Source organism: Mauremys reevesii, linkage group 12, assembly GCF_016161935.1.
Source record: "Mauremys reevesii isolate NIE-2019 linkage group 12, ASM1616193v1, whole genome shotgun sequence".
In the NCBI taxonomy this organism is placed as follows: Eukaryota; Metazoa; Chordata; order Testudines; family Geoemydidae; genus Mauremys; species Mauremys reevesii.
The window spans coordinates 37,455,824-37,467,869 of NC_052634.1; the positions used below are offsets into that span (position 1 = coordinate 37,455,824).

At 52.0% G+C, this 12,046-nt stretch overlaps 1 non-coding gene across 1 annotated transcript; it reads left to right on the forward strand.

Annotated features, from left to right (window-relative positions):
- The first annotated feature begins 2,541 nt into the window (after positions 1–2,541).
- TRNAR-UCU lies at positions 2,542–2,614 on the forward strand. Its single transcript has one exon. It is a non-coding gene; the product is annotated as a tRNA-Arg (tRNA).
- Positions 2,615–12,046: the final 9,432 nt, after the last annotated feature.

The window sequence follows — 12,046 nt, forward strand, 5'->3', positions numbered from 1 at the left end:
TCCCTCTTACAACTTGAGCCAGTCTGGTCTGATCCATCTGCTCAGCAGTCACTGCTCCCCTCATAACAGCTCTCTGAAGCAGTCTCTCCAGCCTCTGTATATAGGCTGAAATTTTCTCACCCCTTTCCTGTCGGGAATCAAGGAATTTACAGTAACTGTCTTCAGGGCTCTCTACGCTCCCAAAGGTATTATCAAGGGCCTCTAGGCAGTCCTTCACACTGACCTTAGGGTCAATGAGCTTCAGGGTGCGAAGTACATCTAATGCTGGGCCACTAAGGCTCTCTATTAGACATCTTCGCTTTTCTACATCAGGTACGGCCCACTCCCGCAGCATTTCAGTGGTATGCTCCAACCAGGGTTCAAACTCCTCTTCCCCAGCAAATAACCTTAACTTACGACAAGAGTTTGACGTAGCATAGGCCAACACAATCTTTTCCAATATATGCCCCAGTGCTTGTGCCCAATCATTGGCTGAGGCTGCCGCCCCTGAGCTAGGGGCTGCAGGACTGGGGCCCAACAAATCCAACATATTAGCCATTATACAAACAGTAATTCCCTCAAAATATAAAGACAATTGTTTCCCAATACAGTGGAACACTCAACAGGTGCTTGCGAGGGGTACTGACCCAGGGATCCCGGACGAGCCCCCAAAAATGTAACCCTTCTGCCCCTCTGAGTTGGCAGCAACAAGGGCCGGGTTCAGTATCCAGGGGTTCCATTTCAATAACACAATGCAAAACCGGCTCGAGCCCCCACCCAGTGACCTGGGACAATTACCTACCACCCCCCCGGGCGCCTCTAGGAGGCAATACTTCCCCACTCGCAAGCACGAAGTCTGAGTGTAGCAAAATCCTTTTAATAAAGGAGGGAAACAATGTGGCATCACGTTGGAGAGACACCACAAACAGGACTATACACAAACCATAAGCAAAACCCACCTCCAAGTACATTTGGCACTGTCCTTAGGGTCTTAAGTCCAATCACCCCAAAGTCCAACAACCCAAAAGTCTCAGTCTCCGGTCAGTGCCACCCCAGAGTTCAAAAGTTTATCTGCAGAGTTTTACCCCCCCCCAGCCTGGGTGGAAATGGGGGGGGTCGCACACACAGGGTGTTAAGGGACACCTTACGTGGGCCAGGGCCGACTGCCCCGCTTCTCCGTGGAGTTCTGCTGCAGCCTTCACCACGACTGGCTCCACTCCACCAGCTGTGCCGCTCCTCCAGCAGACCCGTGAACCACGACAGCCGTCCCCCACAAACCGCTCCACACTGCTCACTGTTCCATGGGCTGCTCCAACGTGCTGCAGACTGCTCCGCTCTGCCAGCTGCTTGGTGATAGATCTTCAGGCTCTCCCACTACTTAACACAGCACTCAGTGATCTTAGCTTAGTAAGCTTAGCTCTTTTAGTGATTTCAGCTCCTAGTGATTTCCACTTGTAGTAGGAGAGCCCCACTGCCACATGGCCCAACATGAATTCAGGTCAGCAACCTCTAGATGGACTCCTAAAGGATTCAAAATTAGCTCTGCTCTTTAACAGTGGAGAGAGGAGGAAGTGCAATTGGTGTTCCAGGCCCTCAAAAGGGGCCCATACCATCAGGTACACACACCAGTCCCCAGCCTCTCTCCCTTCACTGGGTTTTGGAACCCCTGTCCCTTGTCTGGCAAGTACTATTTAATGTAGGTTGAGTCATTTCTGTCATAAAGCAGTCTCATAGTTCCTCATTCACATAATTAAGGTAACAGGCCCTTTTTTTCCTTCCTGCCCCAATAACAAAGAAATTGGGGATTCCACAGTGTGAAAATAACCTTCCCATGCTGCTGTGTGTTATGCTAAGTGAAGTGGGTTTACCAATGCAAATGCACATTCCTAAAATTCCTTTGCCCACTCCTCATAATGTACCACCAGATGTCAGGGTAGGGCTCATCCTGACTCTGCTTACACAGGCACCTAACACTTGTGACAGCAGCTCCTTTTAATTCCCATCCAACCATCTGTACTTATGCTGATAGGTCGACTTTAGGTCTTTAACTTTGAGCGGTAGCTGAGAAGATGGTAAATTGGGCAGAAACCTGTTCGACAAACCTCTTCATTTCCTTGTTATTTCCTGACTTCTTCATTCATAGCCTTTTCCTTATTTCCTGGCTGAGGCAGCGGCCTGCCAGGGAGCTCCCTGGCACCTCTGGCTGCCTGGGCTGAAGGCAAGAGGCAGGCCTGGGCGTGGCGAGGGCCTCCTGTCCCGGCCTGAGGCCGCAGTGCTTCCTGGTCCCCTTTTCCCACCCACACGGGCAGGCGGCTGCTGCGGGAGAACACGAGGGAGGCTCTCGGGATGCTAGGCAGCGCTGTGTGGCTGTCAGGGGAAAGAGCCTTCTTCTCTAAAGATGGCTGGCAGAAAAGTGGTGCTCAGCTCTGTAAGCGACCTCCCCAGTAGCCTCGCTGCCAGGGGATGCAGACACTTCTGTAAGGTGCAGAAAGAGGGTATTTGGCTTCCAAGTTAATATGAGAAATACACATTTAGGAGATTGAATTTCCTTTTTTTCACAGGGCCCCAGTGGCCTAATGGACAAGGCAATGGCTTTCTAAGTCAGAGATTGTGGGTTCAAGTCCCATCTGGGGTGAAAAACTGCCTCTATATTGCAAGGAAACCTTGGCCTTATTTTCACCAAGGAAGCTGGGAGATGTTTGAACACAAAATACTGGATCTTGGGAAAAATGCCCCAGAAATGGCATCTTGACAAATGTTTTCTAACCCCTCAGTAGCAAACAATTAATGCTAGTGTTTGTCTGAGACTAGAGGGAAGGGGAGTGTTTACTCCCACACCTCAGTGAGTGAAACAGATGGAAAGAGCAAGGCCGTCCTGAAAGAGAATGGATCTGTCTAGAGACAAAGCAGCCCCTGAGAATGAGCAATGGTGTGAAAAGAAGAGGTTGAAATGTGTTAGATGTTAGTTAGTGTTAGAGGGTTTATCGCTTCACCCTCTCATTACCAGGTCCTTCTCACGTACACACAGAGCAGCAATACCCAAAGTCCGAAGGTGCAAACAATGAGATGTTTATTAGATTGAACTTCCAGCAAGCAATGATTCCAGTTTCCTTCCTCAGTGTCCCCATCCCCTGCTCCCATTCTCCCCCTTAGCAAAACATAGGACATATGTCAAGTATCAGAGGGGTAGCCGTGTTAGTCTGGTTCTGTAAAAGCAGCAAAGAATCCTGTGGCACCTTATAGACTAACAGACGTTTTGCAGCATGAGCTTTCGTGGGTGAATACCCACTTCTTCGGATGCAAGACTTGCATCCGAAGAAGTGGGTATTCACCCACGAAAGCTCATGCTGCAAATCGTCTGTTAGTCTATAAGGTGCCACAGGATTCTTTGCTGCTTTTATAGGACATATGGTGACACATTTCCTGACAGGGCCAGGCATCAAGGTGGAAGGTGTTGATATTCCATTTGTCCCACTGCCCCGTGCGTAGTACAGTGCCCTGCACCTTCTCTCGTACAGGTGGGCCACACCTGTTCCAATTAGCGTTCCAGACTTCCCACTATAGTGGGCCTGGGAAGGTTGGGTCCAAGTTGTCTAGTACAGGGGGGAGGGGCTTACTCCATTACTTCTAGGTTATTTCCATAGGCAACGTAACACAAGTATACTTAGCAATACAACAGCCGCTGTAATAATCCACAGCAACACCGAGAGACCTGAGCACTGCCGCATGGTCCAACATCCTGGCCACCACCGAAACACCTGCTCTCCTCCTTCGACGGGGTCAAGCTCTTAACATGCCCAGTTGCTGGCAGTTGCAATACGCTGCCACTGCAGGTTTTTGTGCTTTTGTCCATATCATAACTCCATTGAATGTCCACAGAGAAATGGGTTATTGTCCAAACCAACTTAACCACATGGTGTGGAATCAGGCTGTATGCGCTGGTTCGATTATTCACAGCAGTAAGATTCACAGGTCTATCTGTGCACCAAAGCCCAGAGAGCAGCGTGTAGTGTGGAATTTGGTTAGGGGCTGGTGTAATTGTGCCCCCAGTAATATGTACATTTCCAGCAAAACACCTCATACACAGTACACCCAATTGTCCACCCCTTGCCACGGGCCATTGGGTGTGCTCCTCCACGGCCATCAGGGAGGGGCACATGCAAACATCTTCTCTGGATTTACACCATTTTATACACCCCTCCATTGATTCCCAGAGAGCAAATCCTCTTCTCATTATTCCCATACGGCTTGTGGGGCCCACCTTAGCTGCCAATTCACTTCCAGATACCACGGTAGCTATTACACAGGTGCTGGCCTCCTTGTCGAGCATTTTGAATTTCCATACACATCTTCCCCCAGGTCAACCTTTTGAAGCCATCCCCACTCATGTCATGAGGTTTTTCTGTTAATTGAAACACAACAATGCTAACAACAAGACAAACACCACAGACAAACAACACAAAACATAGATTCATGGTATTATGGGTTATCCTTTTGCTGGTGCCAGCTTGCTTGTAGAGTGTCTGAAAAACAAAAGAAACAATTTTCACCCCTCCCTCCCGTTGGTGGGGACAGATTAGTGCTTAATAATAATACCACTTCCTTTTACAAATGTTCTTGCTAATTGCAGGAAAAACAGAATAATTACCTCCAGGCTGTCCTTACTGTGGTCTATCGTCAGATAGTGAATTACCCCACTCGCTGGTCATTTATGAAATTCATGAGGTGGTGTGCCTCAGTGTCCCCTCTTGTACAACAGACCAGGTTTGCAATAGTTTCTCTGCTGTACTAAGATTTAAGTTTATTCTCAGGTGGTGAGAGACACCTTTAGATTTAGCTTTAGCACTGTACACACACACACACACCCTTAGGGTTAACCTGTCCCCCTTATTTTCAGGCTTGACTTGTTTTTTCACCTCCCTTTCCTGGAGGGCCACAATCTGAATCTTCCAGTAGCTTGTTTGCTGACCAGATGTATTCATTATTTGCAGCTCCTTTATGCTGCTACTTATGGGCAGATCTCTCCTTCCACCATCAGCTAGGTCATTTGCATTCATACAGGCTTTCGGGCTTGCTTTTGGATCCAAAGCTATCAGCAAGGCCGGCTCTAGGTACCAGCCCTCCAAGCATGTGCTTGGGGCGGCACTTTCTAAGGGGCTACACTCCACCCCGCCTTTTTTTATTTTTATTTTTTATTTTTTTGCTTGGGGTGGCATTGCCCGGAGCCAGCCCTGGAGCAGGCACTCGCCCGAGCCAGGATCCACGCCCCCTGCCCAGCCCAGCAACGCCCTGCCCAGCCCACTCTGGCAGGGAAATGCGGCGCCGCCCGGAGTGGCAGCGGCAGCAGGACCTCGCCTTCCTCCCTGCATCCTGGTCCCCACTTCCTTCCCTCACACATTCCGGGAGCTCCTCTCGCCACCGCCTCAGCCCAGGCTCGGCTCCCACTCCTTCCCCGGCTCCTCACACGCTCCGGGAGCCCCTCTCACCGCTGCCTCAGCCCAGGCTCGGCTCCTCCTCCCTCCCCATCTTCTCACACGCTCCGGGAGCCCCTCTCGCCACTGCCTCAGCCCCGGCTCGGCTCCTCCTCCCTCCCCATCTTCTCACACGCTCCGGGAGCCCCTCTCACCGCCGCCTCAGCCCGGGCTCGGCTCCTCCTCCCTCCCCATCTCCTCACACGCTCCAGGAGCCCCTCTCACCGCTGCCTCAGCCCAGGCTCGGCTCCTCCTCCCTCCCTGGCTCCTCACACGTTCCGGGAGCCCCTCTCACCGCTGCCTCAGCCCAGGCTCGGCTCCGCCTCCCTCCCCATCTCCTCACACGCTCCCGGAGCCCCTCTCACCGCTGCCTCAGCCCAGGCTCGGCTCCTCCTCCCTCCCTGGCTCCTCACACGTTCCGGGAGCCCCTCTCACCGCCGCCTCAGCCCAGGCTCAGCTCCACCTCCCTCCCCATCTCCTCACACGCTCCGGGAGCCCCTCTCACCGCCGCCTCAGCCCGGGCTTGGCTCCTCCTCCCTCCCCATCTCCTCACACGCTCCGGGAGCCCCTCTCACCACCGCCTCAGCCCAGGCTCGGCTCCTCCTCCCTCCCTGGCTCCTCACACGCTCCGGGAGCCCCTCTCACCGCCGCCTCAGCCCAGGCTCGGCTCCTCCTCCTTCCCTGGCTCCTCACACGCTCCGGGAGCCCCTCTCACCGCCGCCTCAGCCCTGTCTCGGCTCCCACTCCTTCCCCGGCTCCTCACACACTACGGGAGCCCCTCTCACCGCCGCCTCAGCCCGGGCTCGGCTCCTCCTCCCTCCCCATCTCCTCACACGCTCCAGGAGCCCCTCTCAGGCTCGGCTCCTCCTCCCTCCCCATCTCCTCACACGCTCCAGGAGCCCCTCTCACTGCTGCCTCAGCCGAGGCTCGGCTCCTCCTCCCTCCCCATCTCCTCACACCAGGGCCGTCCTTAGGATTTATGGTGCCCTAGGCGAGATTATGAAACTGGTGCCCCTGTGCCTGATCTGCTCTTAGCAACACAAATATAAGCATACAGTATTGGAAAACTTGCCACATTCACGTTATTAAAACCAGTTTAACTTAATGAAGCACGCTGTAATGCTGATGCACTAGCACTAAAGAAGTAGCACTATAGAAAAAATTCTGATTTGACAGAATGATGCAAATAATATAATTTTTTTAATTTGTCTAATTTTTATTGGAAATTTATATGAAGAGGTATTGAACCAAAATTTGTTTTTAATTAAAAGCAATCTTTCTGGCTTTTTTGGCTGCAAAATCAGTTTAATAAGCTGGGTTTCCAAACAGTGGGAAAATATAACCCTAGTTTTACTGCTAGGTAAAGCACAAAGTGACCAAAATGAAGTCAGCACAGAATCATCTCATCTAGATTAAGGTAGCACAGAAATGTTACAGAAGTCCTATTGTGCCTTATTTTGTTTGGAAAGACATTGGCAATAGCAGCACATTCACATGATAAAATACATGATCAATCACTGCCTCTAAAGTTCCATCAAAAACTGACATTTTCACAGCTCTAGCATGATCTGCTGTACAGATTCTTCACAAGGAAGTGTCCCTGGCCTTTTTAACTCATAATGAATTTACTTTATGAAAGTTGGAGAAAACATTGTGAAAACGTAAAACATTGGCTGCCCAACTTCTGGGCTGGCAAAAGCTATACAGACTCACAGGGAGAAAAAAAAGCAGGAGAATCTTAGTACAACATATGGTCAGTCTATACCAGGGGTCGGCAACCTTTCAGAAGTGGTGTGCCAAGTTCACTGTAACTTAAGTTTTCTCGTGCCAGTAATACATTTTAACGTTTGTAGAAGGTCTCTCTCTATGTGTATATTATATAAATAAACTATTGTTATTATCTGAGGTCCTGGGCACTGGTCCTGCTCAGCCCGCTGCCAGCTGAGTAAATGGAACCCCAGACCGGGTGCAGGCTGAGCGGGGCTGGTGGCTGGAACCCTAGACAAGGATCCCAGGCCCTGCTCAGCCCGCTGCTGGTCTGGGGTTCTGACCACCAACTCCTGCCAGCCAGGATCCCGGCTGCCAACCCCCCTCAGCCCGCTACCAGCCTGGGATTCTGCTCACCCAGGCTGGCAGGAGGCAGAGTGGGGCCGGTGGCTGGGCTCCTGACCGGCAAGGGGCCGGCAGCCGGAACCCCAGAGTAGCAGTCGGCTGAGTGCTGCCGGCACCCCAGACTGGCAGCAGACTGAGCCACTCAACCCCCCCACCGGCCCTGCTCAGCCCGCCACCAGCCCACTCAGCCCGCTGCCGGCTGAGTGAATGGAACAGGGGGTGGGGGTGGGGGGGTAAAAGGAGCCTATATAAGAAAAAGACCCCCAAATTGGGCCTGGTCCTATAAAATAGGGATATCTGCTCACCCTACCCCAACCCCCTGTCCTGATTTTTCACACATCTGGCTAACCCCATCCCAGCCCCGTGTGACATTCCAATCCTGGCTCACTGCCCAGGAAGTGAGTTACTTTCACTGTCATTCCTCAGCAGCCAGCCAGCCAGCCTCCTCCCCCACACCTACCCCCCAGCACCTCACCCAACCCAGCCCTGACGGAGGGGAGGGAGGAGAGAGAGAGGGATGCTCCTGAGGAGGAGGGAGAAAGGAGGGGGTGCTCCATGGGGCAGGGGGGGAGAAGAATGGATGTTATGGGGGACAACAAAGGATACTGGTTCCAGAGCTGCAGAGCCTGCCTCACCTCACCTCAGCCGGGGGGAAAGAGTCACACTCACAGATGAACTCCTTCCCCAACCCCTACCCCAGCCCCTTCCCAGAGACCCCAGCAGCCAATCCCCTCCCTCAGACTGTGCTGCATTCGGCTCTCTCTAGGACAAAGCAGCCCTGCTCTTACATGCTGTAAGAGCCCTGCTCTTCCCATCTGTCCGGGCTCCCAGCAGAGCGGTGCCCCCAGACCTAGTGGTGCCCTAGGCAGCTGCCTATAGCTAATGATGGCCCTGGAGACATGAGAGAGAGATCAGGCTAGAGCAGAAAGTGGTTGGGGGGGGGGTGAAGGGTTTGAAATGCAAGGAGAAGAAAAATCTTTCTCCTGCTCCCTCTCATCAGAGCATCTAAAAACCAGATGAGAGATACCTCTCCCCCACTGCAACATCAACTCTGGTGGGCTTGGGCTGAGGGAGAATCTTCTCTCCCCAGCAGCTCCAGCTCACCTGGGCTGGGCCATGGACATCTGCCCCCACAGATCTGGTACGCCTGGCCTGGGACAGGGGAGGGGCTCCTCTCCTCTCCATTGGGGACATGGCGGGATGAGAGATGTGACAGGGCTTTACAGGAAATCATTATTTGCCTGATTCATGTGCCAGTCCTAGTCCTTGCTGACCCAAACGAATGGTTTATCCTGCATGCTGATGCCAGTTTGGAGGGTCTGGGAGCACTCTCCTACCAGGAAGTGGAAGGTAAATGTAAATCTGTGGCCTTTGCCAGCTGAGGACTGTCTGATAGCGAAACTCGCTATCCCATCCACCAGCTGCAGTTCTTGGCCTTGAAATGGGCCATGACTGAGAAATTTCCAGACTACTTGTCCGGTGCTCAGTTTCAGCTATGGACAGAGAACAATCCACTGACTTCTGTGTTAACAAGGGCTAAGCTGGAAGCTACAGGGCAGAGATGGGTGGCTACTTTTGCTAGCCATAACTTCAGCATTCAATACCAATGAGTTGGTATAACAGGGAGTGTGATGTATCAGGACCACCAATTCTTGGCTGGGGGGGAGGGTGTAAGCAGGGTCAGAATGAACTCTACCCTGCCATCTGTTGGTGATGTGATGCAAAGGCATTTAGTTGCTGATGTGCATGGTCACACCCACCCCGCATTGCATGATGGGGGTGCTTGTCCAAATGGTGATTTTGGCTGCTGTGGGATCTCCAAACTCTTTCTTATTAGGGCAAGAGTAATTAAGTGTAGTAATCCTGGTGACATGAATCAAGAACAGTAGAACGGTACTTAGCAGTTCTTGATTTCAGAACTCACCCAAACCAACATAAACATCTTTAGACAAGGCACATGGGTTCCAAACAATAGCAAGTTAAAAGAAATTGAAAATCAATATTTGTATTTTGCACCATGGGATTCTTTAGCAATCTCTAAACACATATTTTATGGTTTTCTTCTCTTTAGTTTAAAAATAGAATTAATTATTATTCTTTTTAAATAATGTGTTATAGCATACACTGAAAATCTTCAATGCAGAAGCAGGAATTTTAGTTATACTTAAACAGGTTGTCTTTGATGGTACTTAAAAGCTAAAGTTGGTAGAAATATACCGCTGCATAAGAACCTGGTAAAAAAGTTTTGCTGGAAGAGTTAGCAGAGCGAGAGTGTTAGTCACAGGTCAGTGGGTGGGTTTAGGGAAACACTGGACTCTTGGACCGGAGCGGGGGCAGGGGGGGCACACGACTTCTGTGGCATATGCACCACCTCTGCAACTGACGTTTGCTACCTCACTCCCTCACAACACACCTTTTACCTCAGAACTAAAATTACACCGTGAAAGAGATCTAACGGCATAAGCTTAGGGTGAGCAACTGCAGCACTCACAACAATTTGAAGAGATTCAAAACCACCTCTGCCTCTGTCTTTCCACACCAGGGACAGCAGAAAGGAGATCAGCAGTACCTGCAAGACACCAACAAACATCCATTTCTACCTCCCTCCACGAGCGGCCGTTAGGAACCCATACCCCTAAATGGTGAGTACTTTTGAGGAGAGGGTGACGCTCTCAGGCCTCAAATGCCAGGTACAGTTACTCTGTCCTTGATCCAAAATCAACAGGAAAATACACTGGATTACTCCTGCCCCAATAACAAAGAGACTGGGGATATCGCAGCAGCTGAAATGACCATTTGGACAAGCACTCCCATCATGCAATCCGGGGTGGGTGTAACCATGCAAATGACATCAGCCCCAAAAGGCCTTGACAACACATCACCAACAGATGGCAGGGCAGACTTCATACTGACCCTGCTTCAACTAGATTGTGGCAAAGATTCCAAAACACCGAACGTTAAAATCACCAAACGCGGGTCAATCCATCCTTATCGTCGTAACCGCTCGTTATATTCCACACCCGAACGTAGCCCTCATATGGACAACATACCCTCCTAACTCAGTATCTGTACGTTAACCTTTTACCCCCCAGTCAGGGCTATTGTAGATTATGTATTCCTTATGCCACCCGATCTTAAACTGAATTTTGCATCCCTTGGGTAAGCTGTACGTTGTTCCCTGAGCACCAGAAACTTCTATGCCAAAACTCTGTACCGTACACGTTTTTTTTCTTTGAACGTCATCTTAATAAAAAGTTGACTTTTGTTTGAGATCCCGGCTCCTGTTCCTTTGCAAGGCGTGTGCGTTTGCTCCGGGTTTTAGTCTGCTAATTCAGCGGGGGGGCGATTGAGCCAGACGCGCTTGCCTGCTGCAGACACGGATCCAAGGCTGAACCTTGTCCCCCACAAGCTTGAAAGCTTAACTGAAAACTGTTTAAGAAGTGCTCCCATCTCCGGCACTCAGCTACCCAGCTCCCAATGGGGTCCAAACCCCAAATAGATCCCTTTTACCCTGTAGAAGCTGTAAAATCCTGTGACCAGGGCAGCTGCCTAGCAGCCTGCGCATCTGCCTGCCAGCACGAGAGCTCGTAAGGCACTAATCCGGATAGTGGCAGCTAGGTGGCAGGGGGCAGGTGTAAAGAGCCAGCAGAGTGGTGCAGCAGGAGCATGCTGGGCCCATAACCCAGAGGTCGATGGATCGAAACCATCCTCTGCTACGCGTGCGCTTGTTTCTTTTCCCTCTGGGCCTTCAAGCGAGCCGGTGACCAGCAGAGCACCAAGAGCCTAGGCCATGAGGCAAGAGGTGGCTGAGGCGAAGCGGCGGCCTGCCAGGGAGCTCCCTGGCACCTCTGGCTGCCTGGGCTGAAGGCAAGAGGCAGGCCTAGGCGTGGCGAGGGCCTCCTGTCCAGGAATGAGGCTGCAGTGCTTCCTGGTCCCCTTTTCCCACCCACACCAGGAGGCGGCTGCTGCGGGAGAACACGAGGGAGGCTCTGGGGGCGCTAGGCAGCGCTGTGTGTGTGGCTGTCAGGGGAAAGAGCCGAGGCTCCGGACTCGACCTGCCATTGACTCGCGTGGCTCTGCGCGGCCGTCAGCCGGGGCGGGCCAGGCTGCGGACGTGACTCAGGCTTGGGCCGCATGGCCGTGCTTTCCTGACGAGGCATGAGGCAGGCCAAGAGCTTTGCACAGCGTACAGGGAAGTGGGAGGGAGACGTCTTTGAGCCGGCGTGTCTCCTCCGCTTCTCCCTTGCCGCTTGGGCGGAGGCGGGAAGGGAGCGAAATGTTCCCGGCTGAAAGTTTTTGTGCTCGGCCTTGAGGATTAAGCCTGAGCCTCCGGCACGGCTGCTGGCAGATGGGTTTCTGAATGGCATCCAGCCCGCTCTTTGGACCACCAGCTGAAAGCACTGAGGCCAAGAGGCAGCAAAATGGGACCTTTGAGGCTCCCCCACAGGCCTCGGGGAAGCAAGGAAGCAGCACGGGCTTAGCAT